Source organism: Marmota monax, unplaced genomic scaffold (genome assembly GCF_021218885.2).
Source record: "Marmota monax isolate L192 unplaced genomic scaffold, Marmota_monax_Labrador192_F-V1.1 WCK01_AAM20220418_F8-fsc00040, whole genome shotgun sequence".
NCBI lineage: Eukaryota > Metazoa > Chordata > Mammalia > Rodentia > Sciuridae > Marmota > Marmota monax.
In genome coordinates this window covers 9,790,469-9,816,554 of record NW_026692782.1, presented here as the reverse complement: position 1 = coordinate 9,816,554, position 26,086 = coordinate 9,790,469, and the positions used below count along the sequence as shown (strand labels likewise).

Here is a 26,086-nt window from a genome sequence, read left to right as displayed (position 1 = left end):
TCCCTAGACATTCCTACCTGAGAGCAAGCATACATGATATATCAATAAATGGGACCCAAAGAAACATGAAACTTTAAAGAAATGAGGCATCATTCTGCCTGGGATTATCAGGGAAAGTGTGAGTAAATATTGCATTTTAGGCACTGGACTTTGAGAGAGAGAGAGGAGTGGGAGAAAACTTTCTCAGATTAAGAGACAGGTGCATGCACTGGTGGGTAAAGGAGAGGAGGCTGCCAGGTAGACTTTGTGGTCGACACATAGACGTTGCAGTGTTATGTGTAATTGCTACCATGCACGTATGTTCTTACCACAAGCCAGGGATTCTCATTTAATCCTCTGAGAAAAACTATAATCTGCGAATTGGTCGTTTCAAAGAATTTATTGATAGCCTACTATGTGCTTGGCAAATCTCAGGTGTTAGGGATACCTCTGTGAACAAAACTTCTCACAACATAATAGAACAAATAAATCTCTGCCCTCAAGTTTACATTCTGGGAATTGTTACCCTAGGGGATTGAAGGTGCTGGCTCAAAAGTACCAAGATCTGAGTTCTTAAACCCTCTTCTGCGGTAGTGGAAACCTAGAATTGGAGTCTTAAGGGTCAAGCCTAGGAGGCAGGGAGGCTTTCCTGCTGGGTTTTGAGCAAGGGAGTGGCAGGAAAAAAAAAAAAAAAACAACGGTTTTTTCCCCTTTAGGCTGTCTTTCCCCATTCTATGTGTAATCAGAGGTCAGCACCTCGGTCTGACCACTTCTTTCCCATCCCCCCTACCTCCACATTTGCCTCTTTCAGGCTAGGACTGACACCCACTGCACTGAGCTGTGCCTTCTGCCACGCCTGTTTTTCACGGATTAGCTTCAGTGCACCCTCAGGCAGCACCTGACACCCCTCCACAGTCCCCCTTCAAGTGACCCTTTGTCCGGCCAAAGCTTGTGAGCTTGATTGCCCTCCCTGCTCAATTGTTAGAAGTTGAAAGTGAGGTTGGATGAGAAAATGAGGGCGTCCGAAGGGACTGGGGTGCAATTAATAGTTGCAAACGAAGAGGGCTTCCTGTGCCCTCACCTGAAGCTATCCCTGTGACCCAGGTGAAAAAGTGTGACTGGAAACGTTTGTGAGTGCGAGCGCCGGCGCTCTGGGCTCCAGTCTGAAATTCCGGCGTGGGGAAGCAATGCCCTGCACTCGGCTGCTAGTCCGGCGGGTCTTGGAACCCAGAAACCCGGCTTTCTGCTGGGGTCGGGAGGTGGGGAGATAATACTGGGAAAAGGAAGCTGTCAGAGGAAGGAGTGTTAAAGAAGAGGAGAAAGCCGAGAGGGAGCAGGAGAGGGGATGCATAAAGGAGTGTGCTGGGAATGAACGGAGGAAGGCGGGGTTAGATCAGGATAGGAAAAGTGGGAGAAAGGGAGCGGCGAGAAAGACAGAGCGAGCAGTGCCGCGGGGTGCGGTCTGGTGGAGTAAGAGCGCGGAGACCGGGAAGCGCGTCCGGCGCGGGCCGTGAGCACGGAGTAGCCCGGGGGTCCGAGCGGCCCCAGCTGTCAGCCGGGAACAAAGGCCGCGCGCAGGGAGGACTTGGCTGCCGGCAGCGCCCGGCCAATCAGCGGCGCCGGCGCTGGCCCCGCCCCGCCGCGCCCCGCCCCGCCCGCGGCTCGGGACCCCGCGCAGAGGCTGGCGAGCAGAGAGCGGGCTGCTGCGGTGGCTGCGGACCGGCTGGGAGGCCGAAAGTTTCTCTGCTCGCCTTGTCCAGCGATCGGGAGCCGCGAGCTGCTGCCCGCGCCGCAGGGACCTACCCGGCACCCCAGCTCTGGAGGAAGGGAGACTGGAGCACACCGCAAAAGACGCCGGGAAAAAAAAGAAAAAGAAGAACATCCTAAACCAGCCCCTAGGCTCAGGGCGCAGGTAAGGTGCGGTGGACCAAGGATCGTGCCGGCTCCCGTGGAGTGTCTGCGGCCGCGGCAGGCTCCCAGCTGCAGGGGAAACTGAGCTCCCCGCGCGGCGTGCCAGTCCGTGCGTGCGTCCTGGCGTCCGTCGGTCTTTGTCTGTCTGTGTCAGTGTCTGTCTAGGTGTCTTTGTCTCCGCATGTAGCTGTCAGGGTCTTCCCCCTCTGCCACCATGGGTGCTGCTGATCTGGCGCTAGTCCCAAGGAAATGATGGTGCGTCCGTCAGTCCTTCTGTCTTTGTCTGGTCTCTGGCAGACAGGGATTACCTACTCCCAGCCCCGAATCTGATCTTGGAGAAATAAGTGTTAGGTGACACTAGTGTCAGAGGTGAGGCGAGGAAGTGAGGACACAGGGGCTGAGGCCCCAAAGAGGGTCCGACAGTTAAGGACCAGTCGCTGAACTTCGCCGCCTGGAACTTCGGAGATGGGCCGTGGTCGCACGGGTGGGGAGAGGACACGGATGCAATTAGACGCTTGGAATGTTTCCCTGAAGGAATAAATCACGGGAGGTGAAGTGGGTAGAAAGAAAGGTGGGTGAACCTGGTGTCTAAGCGGCCTTCTGGAACTACAGATCACCAGGGTCAGTCCTGGACGTGCAATGCAGGCAGTATCTGACACACAGTCACACACCATGTGCAATCTTTTCCCCCACCGCAGGCAGTCAGGCCCCCACTCCTTCCCCAGCCCACCCTACTATAGGCTTAACTCCTCTTGTCAGCAGCCTGCTGAGCCCACAACCAGGCAGCAACAGGCACGGAAACATCAAGGGCCAGGTGACGTTTCTTTTCTGTTCCAAGTGGAAAGGATTGAATTGCGGAGCATATGAGTGTTCTGCTCACCCGCCCACGGGTGTCATGCCTGGGAAAGTGCTGCAGACTGTTGGCTTCCGAATCTCAGCTTCCTAAAACAAGGGATGCTGATGGATCCCCAGCACCTAAGCAGTCTACTGTCAGCCCCCCTGCTCTGGTCATTGAGTGCTGGCAAGCTGGTGAGCAGGCACTGAGTTCTGGACAAAGCTTTGCTGCTCCAGAGAAGGGTCCCCCACTCTGCTGGAAGTGCAGCCTACTAGTGATCCTGGGAGCCCTGGAGCCCAGCCACGAGGAGATCAGCTGCCTACACCAAGACCCTGGAGAGGAGGCTGCGGTTAGGGGCAAGAGAGGATTTGTAACTGGAGCTTCCTCCAAGTTCAAAAATAATTTTCTACAGGCACTCAGGAAAATGGAAGTGTTTGAAGGGTGTGTGCATATGGGTATGTACAGCTAGCCTTTACAGACAAGAAGGGTGGTTGTGTTCAAGGCTGGAGAAGAGTCTGTGGGCAGGAGCTGTGGGCAGAGCATACACACTAATCAGGTGTGGCTCTACATCTTGCATTTATCCAGTGCCTTTCTTCTGAGGGGCTTTCTGTGCATCATAGATATTATCTCATTTGTTATCTCCTTTATCCTCACAATGTAACTACCAGGTTGGCATGAGACATGGTTTACTCTCTGTGTCTGCCAGTGGAGAAACCGAGGCACCAGAAGGGAGGGGTGCCCCCTGAGGCCCCACAGCTACTGGGAACAAAGTCTAGGCTAATGGGAGTCCAAAAAGGAGGCCCCAGCTGGGTAAATTTAAGTGTGAGACACTCACCTTGATGGAAATCAGGAGAAAACAGTGGAAAGAGGAAGGAAAGGTGTCTTTCCAGAATGAGAGTGTGTCTGTAAGCAAGCGAGAGGGAGGGTGGGACATTCACTATTGCTCAAGATGGTTATTATTTAATAGTTATTGCTGCCACTGTGCACTTTAACAATTTAACCTGCTTTGCCAATTCAGCTCATGCACTTGGATGTCTGTAAGAAGCCCCATCCGTCTGCATGGGTTTCAGTAAATGGTGGCAAGGGCTAGCATTAGAAAGGCATCTGAGTGGGTGTGCTGGGGAGCGCCAATGCCGTCTACCTCTTCACCCATGCATGCAGACCTCTGGCTTCTCAACACCAAATGGCAAATCTTGTCCTCACACTCTCCCAAAGCATGGGCACTCCAGCAAGGCTGCAGAGTTGAATACAGTAATGATGAAGAGCCTGCAGTCAAGCAGCTTATGGACTGGTGAGATGGACAATATTGTAATGAGATTTAATGTCATTCACTAAATACTCTGTGTACCCAGTACTTTTTAGTCATTATCTCCTTTAAGTCTCACTGCAGCCCTGCCAGACATGTGTGATTATCAGAGGAGATTGAAATAACTTAGCTAGGTTAGAGGCTACAGGAACAGGGATTTGAATTCAGGTCCATAAGACTCCAGACCCTGGCTCCTTCCACATTCTCCTGCTGCCATTAAGCAGAGAAACACATGTTCCTTCTGTGCAGAATATTCTCACCCCTTCTCCCCCTAGCTAGTCTGGTCAAGGGCCTTCCTCTGAGTTCTTGCCTCCATCCCGTGGTGTCAGGGTATTGATTCACTGACTCCCCAAGAACTGCAAAGTTCCCAGAAGCAGAGGTCTTCTCTCTTGAATTCCCAGTTCAGAATACACCGCTGGGTTATGATGAGGAGTTCCCTTGGCAGGGAGCACTGTGACATCCAGTGGTGGGTTTCTGCACAGGCACACTTTGCTGGTGTGACTTCTCACTTCCCTTCCTCTGTTATAGGGCCTCTGCCTGGGTCAGCTGCTCCCAGGCACTGCCTCCAACACTTCTGGAGCCTAAGAGAACCCCAGTCCTCACCCACTCCATCTCCAGGTCCAGAAATGTAGAAGTACAGAAGGGGGGAGATGCTAAATGGGATTTAGAGCCAGGGCTTTGTACACTTCAATCCTCTGGGGCAGATGGTTCCAGGGCAATAATGAAGGGGTTCTGGGATTTTGCCAGCAAAGAGCTATCCAGCCTGGGGAATCTTTAGGTAGCTTACATCTTAGCTCTCACATTTTAGATTGCTTTTGAATTGATCTTTGTGCTCCTGCAGTTAGGACACTCTTGACACTGGACTGGGAAGTATGACTTGTTACCATGTTTGGGTAGATAATCTGGCCATGGTTTCTCCAAGGCCACACCATTAGGTGGCTCTCTTCCTGTGCCCTTTGCATCACCTCGGTATTTCTCAAATCAAGTTGGCAATGTGTGTTATCCGGGGTTCATGATGAGTCTAAATTTTCTTTCAAAGATCACTATTCAAGTTTGGAAAACTCTGCATTTCACTATTTAGTCAAGGTCTTATCTATGTGAGATGCCAGGGAGACGATGGGTGATTTTTATTTTTAAAGGCTAAAAAAATAATTGGAAAGAGAAACCAGCTCACATGAATCAGTAACAAGTAAATTGGAAATGGGTTTGTACCAACTTTGAATGCAGCAGCTGTCCCGCTGGAAGGAGGTGAACTAGAGATATGAGGGAGGTCATGGTCATGAACTGAACCTTGAAATTGAATCTAGGAAGGTATCGAGCAGTTGGAGCAGTCCCCAAAGTCAGCCTTCCAAGACGCTAGCTGAGAACTGAGGAGCCAGGGCTTTCTCTTCCCAGGGGAACCCTAGCAGGAGCCTGTCTCCCCCTCCAAAACAACATGGTGAATGAAAAGCGGAGGTAACTCACCTGTCACCTCTGCCTCCAATCAGTGTGCAGATGGACCACTTCCAGTATACAGAGCTCCTCCTCCAAGGGTTTAGGGAAGTCATTCAAACCCTCTGGCTGACATCAAGCAGAGCTGGACTCAGTTGCCAGGCTGCAGGGTGAAGCAGCCTTTTCTCGCTACGGTTTCTATTCTGTGCCTCCCACATCACACTGTGTCTGAACCTTGCCCTCAGCCATCCCTAAGCTTCCGGTAATAATGATTTTAATCCTGTTTTTACTTGCACAGGACTTCAGACTTTAAAAGGGAACACATTGTTATTATTAGTATTTCCCATCAACCCTGGAAGATTTCCTTTATCATTTGGCAGACAAAGAAATTGAGCGAACCTTTTAGAGGTGTAGGAGGTCTTTTAAGATTTTTCCAAAGAGTTTTGAGATTTGAACCCATTATTCCGCCTCCCAGTCATGCTATAACTGGACCCTACGGATTATGCAGGGCGGGTGCTGGGGATCAAATCCAGGGCCAACACATGTTAAGCATGTGCTCTATCACCGGGCTCTACCCCCAGTCTAATTAGATTTAGGTTCACTGAAAAGTATTAATATGCCTAAGAAAAAAATCAAATTGATAAAAACTCAGTTACTTTCATAATTATTATAATTTAGCATGTACATCTTCAAAATTTTTTCTCACTTTTTCTATTCCTCTCTTCTCCCTAAGCACTTTGTATGTGTGTGTGTAATAAAAGCTCAAAAAAAACCCCAAAAAACAATAAACTAGGACAATAGAATGTCTCCTTGGGGTTTGCTTTAAAGAATGAAATTTAGCATATTTTATTTTATTTGGGGGGATACTAGAGATGGAATCCAGGGTGCTTTACCACTGAGCCACATCCCCAGCCCTTTTTATTTCGAGACAGGGTCTCACCAAGTTACTGAGGCTGGCTTTGAACTTGCAATCTTCCTGCCTCAGGTGTATGCCACCATTCCCAGTTTTGTTTTTTCTTCATAGCTAATCAATTTGTAAGGTTTTTTGGGTCCACTTTACATTGAAATGAGAGCACATTTTATTGCCCCAGAATCTGAATTAGTGATATTTCATTGGTATGCTTTATTCCATAGTCAATTTCTTGACCATAGCAACTAAGTTCCACACTAAAACAGGGTAGCAGTCTCTTCGCTGGGAACTTAAGCACTTTGTGGAAACCAGATCTCTAGGGGAGTGATTGGGACACAGGCTGCCCCCAGTGGAGGAAAGGACTGAGTGAGTGTCGTGGGAAGGAGGGTGCAGGGGCTGGCCCAGGGAAAGTGGAAGAAAGAGTCAGTACAAGCAGGGTCTGTGTGTGTCAGCTAACAACCAGAGCTGGTTGTACTAATCCATCCAGAGAGAGGGGTCATTTTTCTTACTAAGTGATGGGCAAATTAGTGTCTGAACAGATGTGATGTAGGTTGTGTCCAGTGGGACAAAGGCGGCAAAGAGCAGCCCTCTGATCACGAATAGATCTGCCTTTATGTCAATTTATCCCTGTGGGAGAAGAGAACTTCCTCCAGGAAGTCTGCCTGAGCACGTGCGGCACCTCACAATTCATTCATCCACAGCTACCGCCCCTCCCCCTGAGCTGTGCCCTCCTCTGGTACCCATTCACACACTCACAAGTGCGTGGTAGAACACCCATCCTCAGAGAGAGAGACCCTAAGTTCTTAGGACCAGGAAGGGCCCCACATCTGTCTAGCTGGACTGGCCTCCCTATAGCATGATGGGAGGTGTGCTCAGGCAGCCCCCTCCCCCATATCACAGAACCTCCATCTCATCCATGCCCAGGCAGTCTAGGATGGCCACGAGCCCTTCAGAGCTGCAGATCCTCCCAAGCCAGGCAGCATCTAGAGAGGGGGAACCAGTCTAGGTGAGACTCACAGCTCGAGGGGCATATATTAAAGGAGCCCCTCAAGAGATGTCCAAAGTGGAGCTGAGATTGGGGGTTGTGGTGAGCTTTGATCTCAAACCTTGCCCTGTCCTGTGCATGCTTTTCACTATGGAGACTCGCCGGTGGCTGTGGCAATCCCTGCCTGTTGCACTCGGGGCCGAGGCCTGCACTTGGCTCGATGGTCTGCTGGCTTTGGGGGCACCTTCGCTCCCCTTGCCTTTGCAAAGCCATTTGCTGCTAACTCACCCTCCTCCTGGCACCCTGGACTGCTAAATTGGTCTCAACTTGCTGTACTTCCACCCACCACCTTAGTCATTATTCGCTGGCAGCATTCAGAGAGTGGGTGTAAAGCCGCCGAACATTATATTCCTGCTGTAAAGAGAGAGAATTGAGTATAGACATGCAAGGAGAGGGGAGAGGGAAGGAGGGAAGAGAGAGTAGGGGGGCAGGGAAACAAAGCTTAGGGTTTGCAGGCACCTTTCCCTGGTGACCCCGGTGACACTCGATGGTGGGGCTGTGATAGGGAAGTGGGAGGTGATGCAGGGGCCCACTCACGTCTGAGGGCTGCACAAGGCCCGTCTGGAAGGAGGAAAAGAGAGCCAGGGGGAGAGAAGGCTCCCGCCCTCCACGAGTGCTGTGTTCCTTGTTCCTTGAATTCTACAGTATGTACTTGTCAATCCTACTGAGCACTTGTTCCCAAGTGTAGGAATTTAGCTTTTCATATCTCTCGTCCCTCCTGGCTGAGATGATAAGCCCCTTGAAAGAGAAAGTGTGTCCTGCCTCCAGTGTGCAGCAGCAGGCCCTCGATACCGTCCTGGCTCAACACCACATGGCTGAGACCGATGGTGGTACGGCCTGTGAAGGCTCTTCTTACTCAGCCATTTTGGATTTTCTATGCCCAAGGGACATAGAACGTGGAAACTCAGGCAGGCAGGAGAAGAAAGAATAATGAAGGGACTTGCAAGGATTGGTCTACCATCTCAGTGAGGAAGCTCCAGCCAGGGTAAGGGTTCCGCAGGAAACAGGTTAGCAGAGCAGGAACTTAGAGAGCTCTGTCCTGGTGTAAATTGCTCCCAGTGATCTCCAACTAATGCACGGCACCTCACGATGGCGCTTCTGATGCCCATGCATTGCACTGGGGCTGACGGGAAGTGGAAAAAAGCAGGGACGGCATTAGGCAGCAGGGACAGCATCAGACAGGGCAGAGTGACCTCGACAGGAAGTTCTCTAAATCACTGATAAGGGTTGATTGGTCACTGGGAAAGGAAGGGGAACACATCCCCAACCCAACAAGGCTTGGGAATTAGGATACACTCAATCCAGGATCCTTTTACCCTCTCCTAGAGGGAAATGATGGGGAAACCCTGAGAACAGAAGCCCCCACACCACTAGGAAGGCAGAGGGACACACCATGCTGAGACTGCCGAGGGGCAGGGACCATGAGCCCCCAGGCTGCTGTTGACCTGCAAATCCCCAAGAGGCAGCCTCATCCCTAGTTTCTGCAGGATGCCTGAGCTGGGTCTGTCCTGCCCCTGAGCCTGACGGGAGGTCATGAGCAGCACATTTCAGAGGACAAGTTGAGCACTCCAGACAGCTCTCCTGATTTACTGCAACCTTCAGACATTGCAGCTCTGCTCCCCCTGCTCCTGGCTGGAAGGACATCTCAGAAGTACAAGGAGAGGAGGAAGGGAGGATTGGGCTGTGTTCACATCTCCAGGAGACAACCCCCCACCACACCCGGGCCCTGCTGATCAAATTCCCCCAGCCCCAAGGACTCCGTGGCGCCAGTGGGGAAACCGCACTGCAGGCAGGTGGGGGAAACAAGAGGAGCCCAGAGGAGCCACCCCCAGCTCCACCTGCAGGGTAAAGTGAGCTGGCCACAGAAGGAGGCCCAGGAAGGAGTCCCCAGCTGCCTTGGGCTCCTCCCCCAGTCCGGCTGCAGCTGCCCTGCTCAAAAGCTGGGCTGTGCAGCCAGCGGGTGGCTGGTGGGGCAGGTGCGGGCAGGCGAGAAGTGTGGCTTTTCCTGAAACTCAATTTTCTAATCTTGCAGTGTAGCAGCGCAGGGCTTCAGCTTCCCTGGGCTCTCTAACAGTGGCTCCAGATAGCTGTTAACTTAGGAAACTTCTATATAAGTGCTACAGTCCAGGGATCTAAGATTCATCAGGAAACTAGAGTCTGCATTGAAGAAATGTCGAGTACTCTGCATATGAACACACACTTCAGGGTTGGGAGAATCCTTCAGTGTCCTTCTATCCCCATCACCCTCTCCACGTCCCTCCCCACCCACACACACACAAAAATATGTTTTCCCAGGTTGTTGCCTTTTCTCTGAGAAGTCTCGCTGTGAACCCTAGGAGCCCAGTTCTATTTTTGTTCCACTCTTATAGAATGCTAGGTTCATGTCAGACTATGGGCTGAATCCTGGGAGGTGCAACCACAGATCTGCTGCCATCATTGCTCTGGTATTGGGGATGAGACAAATACATTGTTTAAAAAATCATCATGGGTCAGGTATGGTGGCACACACCTGTCATCCCAGCAGCTTGGAAAGCTGAGGCAGGAGGATCGTGAGTTCAAAGCCAGCCAGCCTCAGAAATTTAGAGAGGCCCTAAGCAACTTAGTGAGACCCTGTCCCCAAAGGGCTAGAGATGGTGTGGTTTTTGCAGGGATGAGAGGGGGATGGTAAGGTGGAGGACAGCCAGTGGTAGGAGACTAGAAGGCCGGTTGGATTGGGTGGAGCAGGGCCTCGTGCTCTCTGCTGAGGAGCACAAATGCTATTTGGGAGGCAGAGGAGTGGCAGAGAGCAAGAGGCAGACCTTGGTTGGAGGAAGTGAATCTAGCCAAGGAGTATAGAATAGATTCTGAAGGTAGAGAGGCTTCTTTCTAGAAATAGCCTTGCTTATTAGAATGCCTGTTTCTCCTTCCCTTCCCTCCTAGTTGATGGCACCTGCTCTCAGAGATACTCTGTCACCCGGAAATATTTCAGGTAGCTGAGGCTTCAAGAGGGGGAGAGTTCATAGTCCAAAGTCAAGGTTCTGGGTCCAGGACGTATTTACATAACAGGGTACATGGGCAATGCTTCCCTGCTTCGGATCTGTAAGAAATGGTAGAGGTCTGCCTCCCATACCCCGTTTTTTGTTGTTGTTGTTTTAACAGAGAAGTGCAGAGCCACTTGCTCAGGGTCCCACAGCTGGTTAGTGACAGAGCCAGGGCTAGCATTTCCCCTTGCAGACTCACTAACCCACTGCTATTGTGTGCTGAGACTGGAGAACCGGTGGAGTTCATCGCACCCTCAGTCTGTGAGTGGAAGGCAGGTTTGCCCTGGGGACACACGTCCATAAGGAGATGTCTCCAGCCTGGTGGATTTTCTTCCCCACCCACATCAGTGACAGCCCACACCCAGCTCTGTTTTCCTCTCCTCTCTTCCTTCTTGTTTCTGTGGGTGCTTTAGATGACTTCTTTTCTCCTGTTCCTCTGCCTTTTCTGCCCTTCTGAGTATTTGGAGATGCTCCCAGAGAAGGTGACAGCAAAGGCTTCCTATGCCAGATGCAGTTGCTACCAGTTGGTACTTTTAAAAATGAAAAAAGTTTCCAGCCTCTGTCTCATATGTGCACAGCTTAACACAAACCCAAACAGAATGGGAGAGTTGTGGGGTGCCAATCGGCAGCGCTTACCACCTGGAGCAGCCACACCACCCAGGGAGATTCCAGACAGGAGGCAGGTGCCCATCTGGGATTGGTGACAAGCCAGGACAGGCAGGACATCCCTCCACGTCAGAAGTGCAAGGGGCCAGAACAGCATTGCCTGCCTGCCTTCCTCTGGAAGGCTCTTCAACCTGGTACCTGCCCTAGAGTTTCCTTCTTGTCTGCTAAACACCGTGCAGCCGAGGGAAGGACTATGGTTGTGACAGTCTGTGAGGACAGATGGTGACTCAGGAGTCACCTCAGCCTGTGCCAGGCTCCCTTAGCCTCCAGGAGCTGTCTGTCCTCCTCCAGAGAGCACCTGCTGCCCACGGGGAGAGACCAGGTGAGCCCAAAAGGTGAGGCATAGGGCTGCTCATGTGTGTCCAGCCTGTGGAGGAATTTGAGACTAGAGAGTGGAAAAAACATGGTGTTGGGAATCGGATAGACCAGCGTTCAGATCCTGCTCTCCTACCTGTTGAAAGTGTGGTATTGGGCAAGTTACTTGCCTCTGTGAGCCTGTTTTCTCATCTCTAACATGTATTGTGTCTTATATAGAACTTTTATGGAAATCTCATGAGCCAATATAAAGCAAAATCACATGAAACATGGTAGTAGCTCAATTTATGTCGGCACCCACCCCCATACAGCCTTCCCACCAGTTCCAAAGGGAGGAGACTGGACCCGAGGCTGCCTGGCCTGAGCAGGAGATTGTATACCCTTGGAGCCAGGAAGGGACAAATTGGGTCAGGCAGTGCCACCAGTGCCTACCACCTTGTCATCTGCGTACTCTGGCAAAGGGAGACTGTTTTAACTAAAAACAGCATGGAAGGGAATCACTTCCACCTTTGCCTGTCTGGATCTGCAAATTCGTTAAATTGACATCATGCATGTATGATGTCAACCTGACTAAATCAAAATAGACTAAAAGCCCATGAAACTACGTAGGCAGATGAGTGTTACATCATCGAATGTGCCAAGGTGGGGGCCCAGCACTGAAAGGAGATCTCTTGCTCAGATTGGCTTGTGCCAAATGTGCATGCAGGAGGGGAGGAGAGAGGGACAGGGTAAGGCTGTCCTAGCCAGCTGGGCTTCCCTTCACCCTCAGGGATGACCTGGCTGCTGCTGAACAGACTTCAGGAGATGCAGAGTCCTCCCCAGGTTGAACCACTGAACAGAGGGGAGGTTACTCCTCTCCCCTTTCCTCCTTCTTCCTGCCTCCTCCTTCATAGTCAAGGTCTTTCCCAGCTGAGTCATTTTCGGGATTATGTAGCTCCTAAGAACAGAAAAGGGGGAGAAAGAAAAACAAATAAAATGAAACCTCTCGGTTCCTTCTAAAGGTCTCTGTTGCACAGATGTGAGAGGGCCCAGGTCTGGCTGGGTCTCACATAGGAAAATGCAAAAGCCATGTTAAGGAGTCTGACTCTGCACTGGGAAATGGGAGACACACTTATGCTTAAATGGCACTGAACAAAATGGTACGGGGAGCAGCCAGGGTGGGCCAAGGAGAAGTTGCTTCTGTTGAGGACACATGTTTTCCCACAGGGAGTGGCAGGCAGATGTTTCCTGCACCTTACAGGAGGGCTCCAAATTGGCTTCCTTCTCTTTACCTCCCCACACCAGTGGATTTCCAGTATGAAGAACATTTCCCTGCTAATGGTGTGGCCCAGAGAGTTGAGGAACACAGCTAATAGGTATCCAATCTGATGCTCTGAGTTAGAACTGCCTCTTTTAAGCGCAGCATCTGCACTGCTCTGACATGCTGGGGAGACGGCAGTGTCTGCCCACAGGGGGCTCACGTGGCTGGTGGGAACGTTAGGGGAGGGGTTGCTGCCATACCTGTGCCAGCGCAGTTGCACAGCCACCCAATTCTAGGATTAAAAGTGACTTAAGAGGTCTTCAAGAGCTGCCCAGAAACAAAGGAAGCCCGCGTGTCCCCCAGGCATTCTCAGCCCCACCCCTTAAATTATGCAGTGGTGCAAACCTCCCACGTGTGAGATTGAGGCTCCAGTTCAAAGGGCTGCCCTCTGCGTGGTCCTGGACGGCTATTAAACTCCCACCTGACCTTCCTTGCTGCAGAGATTTAGAAGCTGACAAGAGACTGCAAACTTGTTAAAGAAGGACAGGGCAGGTTGGAGGACAGGGCAGGTTGGAATTAGGCCTCACTGTCTTTGGCATAAAATGCCTTCGGGAAAGCCTGCCAAGAAATTAGGGTGCTACCCTGAGGTCCCTGCCTAAGATGTTTCCACCTAAAAGGGACCAAAAGAAGTGCATTCCAAGACAGGAGACATGGAGAGAGGGCAACCCAGCCCACAGCCTCTCTCCTTCCCCTCCTTTTCCTTCCTTTTTTGCCAGCAATTGTAAACCATGTTCTATTGCCTGACCCCAGAGCCGCTTAGGGATGAGGGACCAAGAGGCAGGTGAGGATCTTCTGGGAGCTGCCAATTGTGGATCTGATTTAATTATAGTGCAGGTCCCTGGGCCTTGTCCAGACCTGTGCTTCCCAGGCAGCCAGGACAGGAGTGTACAGAGACAGAGTGACAGGGGCACTACAGTGATCAACCATCTGTCTGCTTGAGCCCCTTCGACCTGAGAAGGGCTTTCAGGAGCTCAGTCTTTGCAGGCAAATCTATTTCTACGCTGCGTGATAGACAAGTGCGTCCCAGAGCTAGAATCTCATTTCCAACGGTGGCGACTGCAGGGTTCTGTTGTCAGAAGGCCACAGGGTGTCTGTCCGGTGTGTTCCAGACCTGGTCAAGACCCAGTATGGCCTGCTGCAAGCCAGCCCCTGAGCTTGTTCTTGCTCTCTCTTCCTGGTCCACTGTAGAAGTGAGATGAGACTCTGGATCCCTCCACGGTCTCCTCCTCCTCACTTCCAGCTCAGGACTCAGGTGAAAAGCACACCCCACAGATGCCCAGGTTGCGGCTTCCTCCAGAAAGTGGCAGAATTTGAGCTGAATCATGGAGACCTCTTCCTAGAGGCCACCCCCTTGCATGCTGCAGCCTGAGAGGATGTTTGGGCACAGACCCATCCAAAAAGTCCCTGGGGAAAGATGGATGCCCCTGATCTCATCCACATCTGGGGCTAGGCCACGGTCACCCAGCCAGGATTTAGGACAGAGCTGAAGGAAAAGAAGACACGGCTTCAACCCAAAACCCTCCAGCTCCCAAACCCTGTGTGGCACCATGGCAGGAGCGTGCTTTCTCAATATATATGGAGGCTTCCAGTTGCTCTCCAGGTGAGCGCTTCCTGTGTGGGCGTGCTCTGTGCTGGGCCCTCCTGGGGACACCACAGTGAATCAGACAGCCAGCACTCTGTCCTCAGGGAGTTTATCATCTGTTGAATAGATCAGTGATTTTGAGGAAATTTAAGAGCAATTCTTCCAAATAACTGATCCTACTCTTTTATACTAAAATGCTTTTGATATTATCTTTTTTTTTTCAGTCTAATCTTTAAAGTCCCCAAAGGGAAATATTCTCCAATGGAAATGTACTCAGTTCTTTAGATCACAAAAGACAAGAAATAAAGCCCAGGGCCCTGTAAACCTGTGGGGAAAAAAAAATATATCAAGACTTTGTCCCAGCAATCCTGCTAAATCTTGAGTTACCAAGACACATATGTTAAAAGAAAAAAAAGCCATAATTTGAGATCTTAATTATATCCCAGTTCTTTTACTAATAAAATTTCACTTAGTACTTCCAAAATCTCTGAAGGAAGGACTTCTCTTAGCTCCAATTTATGGACAAGGAAATGGAATCCTGGAGAGGTGGCAGCAGTGTCCTAGATTAAGGGAGAAGCGGATTACAGGAGATTACAACCTCCAGAGTGGATGGGGGAGGGGAGGGGAGGGCAGGGCTTGGGGGCAGGTTTAGGGTGAAGTCTGGAGGAATGCGGGGAGAGGGGAGGGGGCAGAGCAGATCACCCGCCAGGCTGGGTTCTGCACTGAGTGGACAGCCAGGTGCCTGATGCCCCTGTGCACACACCTGCCCCAGAGCTGTTGACCGGGAAGCACAGGCTTCACAAGGCAAGCCCTGCCACCGGCTAGGTGTAAAGCCCAAGGCCATGCCAGGCATGGTGGCTCATGCTCCAATCCCAGGGCTCTGGTGGCTGAGGGAAGAGGATCACAAGTTTGAGAACAGCCTGGGCAAATTGGCAAGACCAAAATCAAAAAAAATAAAAAATAAAAAAAGATTGGGGATGTAGCTCAGTGGCAAAGTGTCCCTGGATTTAATCCCCAATGTACAATACCCCAAGGCCTCCCTTCCTACAGCTGTCAGATGGGGCAATACCAGTGCCCAGCCCTGCACCGAGTTCATGCCACGTGCACAGAACCTGGGGAAAAGCAGCCTCAGACGAAGTCCTGCCTCTCGAATGACATCTGAGGGACTTGCTCCGCTGCTCTAGCTGGGGCATGGCCTCTGGCCAGGGCTGATGGGGAAGGGAGACAGCAGTGACCCCCTTTCCTGAGCTGTGGGAGGTTGCCCATCAGCCCTTTCAGAGAAGGATCCTGACAATATCCAGGTCCCGGTTCTCTAGAAGGCGGTGATGTAAGAATCCCCCAGCGACGCGGGCGAGGAGGAGAAGACTGCAAGGAAGCAGCCCTGCTCAGCTGAGCAGCCAGCCCCCACAGCCAGCTTCCCTTTCTCTTTGCTTTGGGAAGGAGCTTGCTAGGCTGTGGATTGAGGTGGAGGAGCCGGGACCCAGAGCCCTGGAGCAGCAAGAGACGGAGCAGTCACTGAGTTGATACCACAGCTGGGATCCGCCCCACCCTTGTGGAGGACCCCCATCCCCCCTGGTGGTAGCCTCAGGGGAGGAGGGAACCAGGGTGTCATTCATTCTTCCCCATCTGCACCACGTTCTGGGAACAGGGCTGAAACCACACTGCCATCCCTGCCCTGAAGATGGCACAGCCTGCTCCAGGTAGAGAGGCAGATCAAGAGCCGGCCTGCTGGGGCGTGGTGCGGGCTAGGGGCTTACCCAGCACATCAGAGTCCAGGGTTCCTCCGTTGCAGCCCAGCGGGAAAAAGTCAAAGCAAACTCATGAACCTTCTTTGTAGCCCCGAAGGAAAGGTGGGTACAACGGAGAGAAGAAGGGTAGGTGGGCGAGGTCTGAGGTTTTGCTTCTGGCCTTGCACTCCGGCTGAGCATCTGCTGAGCTGTGGTGTCCAGCTCTGTGCTAACAGCAAAGACAGAAATTATGCCCCCTGCCTTTAAGGGCTCCAAGCTCCAGTGAGAAGCCGAGCCCCATGAAAGAGGGAACAGGTCTATAGACAGAAATCAGGAGAATAATGTGAATCCTGGCTCCACTCTCACTCCATGTGATGCTCGACGTGCTTCCTGTCCTCCCAGAGCCTCCTTTCCTCCTTAGGAAATCGGAACAAAGAATCCCCTTGTGAGAATTTAAAATTGGTTTAAAAATTTAAGATGTGCTGGGCACAGGGGTGCATGACTGTGATCCCAGAGTCTCAGGAGGCTGAGGCAGGAGGATCGCAAGTTGCAGACCATCCTCGGCAACTTATCAAGACCTTGTCTTAAAATGAAAAGTGAAATGGGCTGTGGATGTGGCTCAGTGGTAGAGCAACCCTGGGTTCAATCCCTAGTATCAAAAAAAAAAAAAAAGTACTGAAGTATTGTGTACATACAGAAATGTGCACAAATCATGGATGACAAATCTCCAGAATTTTCGTATAAATAGAACCCATGCTAAGAGATGGAGCTTTAACAGCACCCAAAAGTCCCTCTCCTTTCTTCCCCATCACTACCCCTCCCCTTTCTGGCACCATAATTTTTAACTCCTTTAAAAATTAAACTTCTTAATGGAATAACATTGTATGCTGCTTTGAGAGGTCCGTGCCGTGGTGTGTAGCAGTTGTTCCTTGTTCTCACTGTTCCACAATATTCAATGGCCCAGGTAACTTATCCTAGCATCAGAAGGCATTTAGGTTTCCAGAAGGCATTAGGTTTCCCATGTTGGGACACTTGCACACAATGCTGCCGGGTCTTTTAGCAAACACACATGTCCATTTCCACCAAGGGCATGTAGGAGTGGAATTGCTGGGTCACGCTACGTGCACAAGTTCAGCTTGAACAGACTGCATCAGCGTTTTTCCCGTGCAGCTGAGGTGTCCGCACTCCAGCCAGCAGCAGACGGAGTTTCACTGGCTTTCTAAACTCCCCAACCCTTGGTATATCAGGCCTGTTTGTTTGACCATTCTCGTGGTTAGCTAAGAGTATTTCACTATGATCTTAATTTATATTTTCCTGATGACTAATCGTGGTCAGCACCTTTGAATACCTTTTCAACCATTTGTACATCCTATTTTATGGAATGCTTATTCAAATATTTTGCCCATTTTGAATTTGGTTTCTGTGTATTTTTTTTTTTTTTGAGATTTACAAGCACTTTTTTTCATGTCCTGATAGGAATATATTATCATATATACATAGTGTAAATACTGTGCTTTTTAATATATAAGTTGCTGGGATTTTTGTTGTGATTGTATTGACCCTATAAAAATATGGAAAGAATTAAAATGTTTATAATATCAAGTCTTTTGATCCATGAACCTGACATATCTCAGCATTCATTTGGATTTTCTTATGTATGACAATGATAATTCACAGTTTTCAGTGTAGATGTCCTATGTAAGTTCGTACTCATTCCCAAGCATACACATTTTGTAGATGGTATGTTCTTTACAATCTCTATTTATTTATTGCTAGTATATAAAATGACAATTGCTTTTGTAGAATGATCTGGTGTCCAGACTTTACTGAGTTTATTGTGAGGATTAAGTAAGATAATGGGTAAGTGCCAGGTACATAGGGGGCTTAATGACTCTTATCAGTGCACTAAAGAGCTGAGGCTGGTCAGGGGCAGGACAAATACTTTGGGGTGTGGTGATGAAGGAGGGCCGCAGCCTCAGGGGGATGGTGAGCTGGTGAGGGCAGGATTCGGTGGCCAATAAGTAGAAGAGAAAATGTGAAGGAAACAGTGTGAGAACAGAAAGAAAACTGTCCTGACTGAGCCTCAGAGATTGGAGTCGTGAATGAACTGGGATACAACACTGTCCTTTATAGTTTGTAAAGTCCTTTTCCATTCACTGTGTCACTGATCCTCATTGATGCCTATGGGGTCACCCCATGTGAGGTCTTTATGTCCTTTTCAGAGATAAAGGAAAGGGGCTCAGGGCTCAGGGGCTCAAAGAAAGGAGCTCAAGAGATTTGGTCAAGGTCTGCCCCAGGGAAATAAGTGGGAAGAGAACTTTCAGGAACAACTTTTTGATTCGTGACTTAATGGATTTCTTTTATTTATTTATATATTTTTTGGGGGGGAGGTTGTCTTTTTTTTTTTTTTTTTTGGTACCAGGGATTGAACCCAGGATTGCTTACCCACTGAGCCACATTCCCAGCCCTTTATAATGTAACAGGGTCTTGCTGAGTTGCTCAGGGCCTCCTTAAGTTGCTGAGGGTGGGTTTGAGCCTATGATCCTCCTGTTTCAGCCTCCCAGTTCACTGGGATTACAGGCATGCACCACTGTGCCGAACTTAATGGAAGGGTTTTCTAAGAGAACAAGATAGTAGCATGGTTCTTGATGAGACATGTCACGGAGCAGTGAGACATGGGGCAGATGAGTACTGAAATCTGCACTGGGACACCCTTATGCAGAATGGCTGGAGGCAGGAGAGGCCAGCAGGCCCTCTGGAGGCTGTCATTACACACTGAGCACCTGATGATGCAGGCCTTGGGATGGGGAGTAACAGACGTGGATATGAGCCAACAAGAAGGAGAACCACAGAATATGGCCAGGGACCTGGGCCAGGTCCATACACCCCATACACAACATAAGGCGGTGAACTTCAGGCTTTTGTTTCTCAATTCTCTGTTAAAAAAAAAAAAAAAAAAAAAAAAGACTGGGTGTGTGGCTCAGTGGTAGAACACTTGCCTAGCCTGTGCGAGGCCCTGGGTTCAATCCCCTGCGCCACACATACACACAAAGTGAAATGTGAATGCCTTCTACCCCTTGCAACTAATCTCATGGTTTAAACAAAACAAATTCCTTCCCCCTCATCTGCTGCTCTGTTGGACCCTCTCTCTCAGCTCAGGGCTGCAGGTCCCAGCTCCTGCCACACAATGACCTCGTGAATCTTCAAAAGGGCAGCCCCACTCTGCCTCCCAGAGACAGCCTGCCCTGATCTGTGTCCGCCCTGCAGCTCTGCCTTTTCAAATGCCTCCTGGCTTTACCCCCTTGGCATGAGGCTGCACCTGGTGTGGGCCAGGTTCAGCCTCACCAGCTGTCCTTATACCAACTGTCCTTGCTTCCTTCTCAAAGTGTGTTTGGTCCCTGATCCCACAGGAGCCTCTCCAAGTGTCTGTACTGGAAGGAGAAGGTACACTGCCACCCATGGGCAGATGATAAAGGGACCCCCCACCCCCACCCGAGAATGACTTATTCAAGACCACACAGACAGCTGAAGCCCAGCAGGGCAAGGCCAAGACACCACATCTCGAGTTCATTGTCATTGCTACTCCAAGAGGGGTTGGGGCCTCTGTGGCTTGGGCAACCCTGAAAGTCCTTACACAGTTGGCCCTCCATATCTGCGGGTTCCACATTCATGGGCACAGCCAATCACAGATTGGAGATGGTTTTTGAGGGGAAAAAAATTAATTGGGTCTGTACTGACAGTGAACAGACTTTTTTCTCATCATTATTCCTCAAACAAGAGAGTATAGCCACTATTTACATGGCATTTCCATCAAATTGGGCACGATTTAAATATAGGAAGGATGTGTCTAGGTTATAAGCCAATATACCACTTTCATAGAAGGGACTTTTATAGAGTATCTGCAGGTCTTAGAATCCAAGGGGACTCACGGAACCAATCCCTGCTGATACCCAGGGACTGAGTATTCAATTGGTTTTTATCTAACAGCAAGTCAGCCATTGACTTGAGTTTCCATTGATCCTAGGCTGGAAGAATGTCCAGAGGATTCTCTCTTTTCTTTCCTCTGCCTCTGCTGTCCACTAGAGAAGCCAGACCCTGGGCAGGCAGGATGTCACAGCTACTCAGGCCCGATGTGCAGTGACGGGGCTGGGCAGGCAGTTTGTCCTCTGTGGCCTAGAGTTGCAGCCTGCAGACCTTCCCCTCTGTGCCCCAGCCACGCCAACATCTCTGCAGCCTCTCCTCACTCTGTCCTGCCAGTTTGAACTACTAGTCTGCATGAGCCATGCCCTCATCCTTAATGGGCCTTATGTCCCCTAGAACACCAGGCAGAGAGGGGAAATTGAAGAAACCACTGTCTACTTGGAAATGGCTCTCCATGTGAGCGCCGAAACCGCATCCCTCTCTGGGCCTCCAGCTATGCCTCAGTCTGTTCAGGCTGCTATAAAAAGACAGCAGCACAGACTGCAGACAGCAGAAGGCTTTTTTCTCTCAATTCTGAGGGCTGAGAAGTCTAAGATCAAGGAGCTGGCAGGTTCATTGTCTGGTGAGGCCCAGTTTCTGGCTCATAGAGGATATCTTCTTGCAGGGTTCCCACATGGTGGAAGGGACAATTTCTCTCTCTGGGTCTTTTCTAGGGATATTGATCCCATTCATGAGGAGTCCATCTTCATGACTGCCTCACTTCCCAAAGGCCTCAGTCACATTGGTGATTAATTTCCAATATGGGAATTTGGAGAGAATTTAAAAAATCAGAGCTTAGCAAGCTACAACCCCCTTTTTCCCATCACACAGACCCAAGCACTTCCAAGCGTCCACGAGTTGTCTCCTGTTTTTCACCCCTAAGACCATCAAAAACACTTGGACAGGTCACTGGGCTCAGATACCTCCCTGAGAGCTCTTGTCCAGGGATTGTCACACTTCAATCCACTCCAAACCCCCAGAGATTTTCTATGGCCAGTGATAATAGAAAGGAAACAGCCATATCTTACTTAAAATGTCAAATGGGACCAACATTTATTGAGCACCTGCTGTATGCTAGATGCTATGCAACACATTACATATGCTCTCATATCATCTAACCTTTAGAAACTCCCCAAGGTATATATATCAACAGTTTCTGATCAGGGAAGATTTTGCTCCCCAGAGAATATTTGGCAATGTCTAGAGACATTTTTAAATGTCACAATTGGCAGAGAGAGAGAGCTGGGAGAGTAGGTACAGCTGTCCTCTAGTGTGTAGAGACCAGGGATGCTGTCAAACTGCCTACCATACACAGGACAGCCAAGAAGTACAGATATGCCTTGTTTAGTGATGGGAACATGTGGTGAAAAGCATGTCTTGAAGTGATTTTGTCATGGTGCAAACATCATCGAGTGAACTTACCCAAACCTAAATGGCACAGGTCAGTGTCTCTGTGTGGCCTCTTGCTGTCATCAAGAGACACAAACACAAGATGTGTGTGGCTGCCGCTGGCAGAACAGCATGCTATTTTATTCTAAACTTGTTTTTAATAAGTGAATCAATATGCTCTAAAACAATGATCAAAAGTATGATAAATACCTGTACCTCTAAAGTACTTGTTTGTTACCAAGTTTCAAGTGTATTTATCTCTATGTGCTCAATTTTCATATGACTGACAGCACAGTAGGTTTGTTGGGATCAGTATCACTACGAATAATAATGTTACATTACACATCATTATGACATCACTAGGTGACAAGAATCTTTTGGCTCCATATCATCTTATGGGACACAATAGTGGTCCCATATACTTAAGCATATACACTATCTATAGTGTATATGTGGTCCATTGTTGACCCACATATTTTGTGGTGCATGACTGTAGCTAACCCAATTTGTCAGTCCTGCCTAGGCAGAGAAACCTAACTGCAACTTACAAATGCAAAAAGAATAATTGTAATTCAAAACCACTAAGTAATGTCCTGAAAGCTCTCTGTCTAGGCAGAGCTCAGCTGCAACCCACATCTGTCTGATCCCAGACTCTCAGCTGTTCTGATTACAAAATGCTCCTGTTGAGGAGCAACTGCCCTTTAGGCCATATCTATTCTGGAAAGAACAGATTCCATCGTTTCTCACTAAGCAGGCAAACATCAGCCTGAATTTGTGGGCCCTGGAGCCAGGCAAGCCTGGGAGCAGCTGTTGAAGTGCAAACCTTTCCCACCAGGTGCTCGGGACAGCTACAAGCCCTGCCCCTTCCTGCCCCAAATTTGAAATCTCCTCTGAGAAATTAAGATAGACTCACATGAATGGGGCCTTATAAGTGCCAGTGGGGTATTGCTAAGAAGCCTGTGGTCATGGGGTCATAGGCCTCAGGATGACCAGGGAAGCCTGCTTGAGTGAGGGGGGAGGTTAGAGCAGACCTTGCAGGGCCTGGTGGTGGGACTTCAGCTCTCAGGGCAGATGTTCAGGTCCCAAGGTCAGGGAGAAGCCAGCCTTGTTCTGGGGGCCTGGAGGTGGCCAGGGGCTACCCTCTGGCATTATCGTATCATGATAGCCCCATTCTCCCGTGGCTGTTTACTCTCTGATCTCTTATTTCATGGTCTTCCTTTTGCTCTGCTTACTCTTGTGACTTTCCCAACGACCATCTCATCAACCATCACCTTAAAAAATATTGAAAAGACCCTGTTCCTATAAGCTGCTCTGGGAGAACACCCGTTCTTCCCACCATTGTGATCGTGCAGCCCCTGAAGCAGTGATTTGAAAGAATATAGAAGCAATGTGTGTGCGAGCTGAAGGTCCTGCCGCAGAGCTGGCTGGTTGAGCAGGATTCACTGGAAGATAATTCTGGGAGGTGCTAGAGAGCCTGGAGTGCCAAGCCGAAAGTGGGGTGCATCTCCAAAACTGGCTGGTTCTGGGATGGAGGGGAGGGGAAGAAGCTCTATCTGTCGCTGACAGCCCTTTAGAGAAGGGAGCTGCCAGGAGGGCCCCAGCATTCTGCTCCACAGCATCCACCAAAGTCTCCTGGTTCTTCTTAGTGCCCCAGACTCCCCAGCTACTAGAAGGGAGGGCAGTTCCGCACTCAGGCGGTGCTGCCCTTTATTCCAAGTGTCCTCACTGCTAATGGGGCACGGGGTCTGAACACATGGCGCACGCGCCTCTGTGCATGTGGCAGCAGGAGGAATTATCCCATGAATGTCAATGAATGGGCAGGGACAATGAGGTACAGTGAATGAGGAGTTGCAAGGGGGCCTTTCATGAGGACTCAATGACAAGCGAGCTCCCAGCCAGGGGGACACTCACTACCCACATACAGAAAGTCCCAGAGGGCTTTCCGCCTGATGGAACAGGGCTGCACTGGGACTGAAGTCCCTCCAATTAGCGCTATTACTGGGCAGAGGACAGGAGGAGGAGGGGTGCTCGCTTCCTGGGGGATGCTCTAAGGCCAGGGCCAGTTCTTCCAAAGAAAGGCCTGAGAACGGGAGGGAAACCAGTCTTTCCTCTGATGGAACTTGCAGGGGCTGGGGGCAGGGCCTGAGCAAATCAGAGCACTTTCCTCTCCCCAGGATGTCAAAGGGCTGCGTCAATGCTTCTCTATCAGTCAGTGGCATTTCTGCTTCTTGGGACAGAATCTGAACGTGGAGAAGGAAATTGTGAGGTAACTGCAGCAGTAGCTGAGGCAATGAGCTACATACCTGCCATGTTTAAATTTTCTTCACAGCAACCCCCTAACATTTCTTCTTCCAATCCCTTTGAGCCTTCCTGGCTTCTCCTCTCGTCCTTGTATATTTCAGCTGGGTATGTAGTGACATGGCAATCAGCATTTAGTCTTGGAGAAGCCCACAGATGGATAATGGATAAGGAACAGGCTATTAAAAAATGGGATAAGGGCTGGGGATGTGGCTCAAGCGGTAGCATGCTCGCCTGGCATGCGCCGGGCTCTGGGTTCGATCCTCAGCACCACAAAAAAATAAAATAAAGATGTTGTGTCCACCGAAAACTAACTAACTAACTAAATAAATAAATAAATATTAAAAATTCTCTCTTTCTCTTTAAAAATTAAAATTAAAAAATTAAAAATGGGATAAGATCGGCTAGGTGCAGTGGTGCAGGCCTGTAATCCAGCAACTTGGGAGGCTGAGGCAGGAGGATTTCAAGTTCAAATCCAGCCTCAGCAACTTGTCTAGGCCCTTCTAGTAGCTGGAGTCTGTTGCACTAAGGTTATTTCAAGAAATACTGGCCCTAAGCAAGACCCTGCCTCTAAGTATATTCAAAAAAAAAAAGGGATCAGATCAGTGCTATGAAAGTTTCAAGCCCCCTTTTGAGAAACATCAGACAAAAAAGCAAGGAAAACATGGGAAGTCTTCCCAGAGGAAGCAATATTGCCCTGGACCTGGAGGAGCACATTTTACGGGCTGGAGGCTGACACCACGGGGGCAAGGTGTGAAAAATTCTTGGTTGAAGCCACAGCCCGAGCAAGGATATGGAATATGAAGGAAAGGAGAAGGACCAGAAAGAGCTGGGAAGAAGGGCAGGGAGGGTCCTGGGTGAACAGGGAGAAATGAAGAGAGGAGAGATGAGGAGAGCCATGTGGCAGGAAGTCCACTCATTCATTCTTTGGTCCATTCAATGGACACTTTACTGAGCTCCAACTCTGTGCCAGGCGCCTGCTAAATGATGCAAAGGTGCAGAAGTCCGCGGAGCTCGCAGCTGATGGGCTATTTCCACACACGTCTGCTGCTCCGGCTTCCCTCCAGTACCAGAATTCCCAGACTCTGCACCAAGCCAGAGTTGGCAGTAGATGTGGACAGCCCCACTGGGAAGTAGCCAGGATGCTGACAAATCCTGGTGTTTTAGATCCTGTACCAGATTCTTGGCTCTGTGATGGTGGAGACAGAGAAAAGGGTGCTCTGAGGACATTTTCTGGGGTGCTGGGATTTTTCCAGTGCTTGACCCTTCTCCCTCCAACTCTTAGAGTAACCTCTGGATTGAAAATACCCAGTAAAGGCCCAGTTCTTGAGCCACTGTTCTCTGGCTCATCCTGTTAAAATGTATCCTGGCCTTATGTGCTTGCACTCACTCCATCCTGATGTCCAGTCTTGAGAGCATCTGGAAAAGTCACCTGCTCTTAAAATGAATCAAACAAAACAAACCTATCCCAGGATTATCTTATTTCTTGATAACCTGAAGGCCTCTTACGGATTTTCTTTCCTTCTTTTTGGAGGTGGTGGGAATGGGGCCGTGGGAAGGTGGCCACTAGCTGTATGGATTCCTCTTCCCATTGTGACATGTTCCAGTCCCCGAAAGCTGCCTTCATTTCTGCAGGCTGCGTGATTTCTTCCACCCATCTTAGGGTGCCCTCCACCCCACACTTCCTGGCTCCCAAGCCCAGAATCCCAGTCCTTAATGGCAGTTCAGCCCGGCGGCCAGCATGTGATGTCCACACAAAGGAATCGGATGTCCTTGCCCAGCAGCAGTGAGCTCGTCGCCGGCAGTGCCCATGCAGACTCTGGGGCTTGCACCCCTACTTTGGCTGTGCACCCTCATCCTCCTCTCCCTGCTCCCTCCCTCTTCAGTCACTCCATTTACATTACCCCCACTGACCTCATAGGCCTCGTCCCCCTGCCTCCCTACTCTCCCCTCTCTGGGGCCTTGCAGTGAGGCTTCTGGGTGGCACAGGGGCAGTGCGGCTGGGGCCATGGGGTATGCACATTCCTCCCTCCTGCCCTCCCTACACAGTACTCTTTGTTTCCCTCCAGTGTCCCCCAGGAACCCAGATCACACCCTCTGAGAATCACACAGGGCCACTACATCTTTGTTTTTGATCCTATCACTCCAGGGAGCCTTTTAGTCAGGGGTCAAGGGTCAGGTCAAGGGGTCACTGGGGACTAATTTAATTTTCTTTTGAACACATCCCAGCCTCTGGCCTAGGTAGGGCCACCACCTCATCCCAGATTTCCTGGGTCTTTTTCTCTTATTCGGTTCTGAAGTCTCACATTCCAGGAATTCCCACAGTCCCCAGCAAACAGTGGGTTGCCCAAGTTCTCTTCACAAAATGGTATTTGGAGTACAGAAAAACTCACACCCACAGGCACACCACTC

General features: G+C 50.0%; 1 protein-coding gene and 1 long non-coding RNA gene across 2 annotated transcripts in view; one reads left to right on the top strand and one right to left on the bottom strand.

Annotated features, from left to right (window-relative positions):
• The window catches only part of LOC131424291 (uncharacterized), a 36,562-nt gene extending 30,844 nt beyond the window's left edge, over window positions 1-5,718 (bottom strand). The window contains exon 1 of the long non-coding RNA XR_009227061.1: window positions 5,496-5,718. This is a non-coding gene — a long non-coding RNA (uncharacterized LOC131424291). The remainder of the gene's footprint in view (window positions 1-5,495) is intronic.
• The window catches only part of Lzts1 (leucine zipper tumor suppressor 1), a 51,719-nt gene continuing 27,288 nt past the window's right edge, over window positions 1,656-26,086 (top strand). Inside the window, exon 1 of the mRNA XM_046447869.2 lies at window positions 1,656-1,891. The gene's annotated coding sequence lies outside the window, so the exon portion shown is untranslated. The remainder of the gene's footprint in view (window positions 1,892-26,086) is intronic.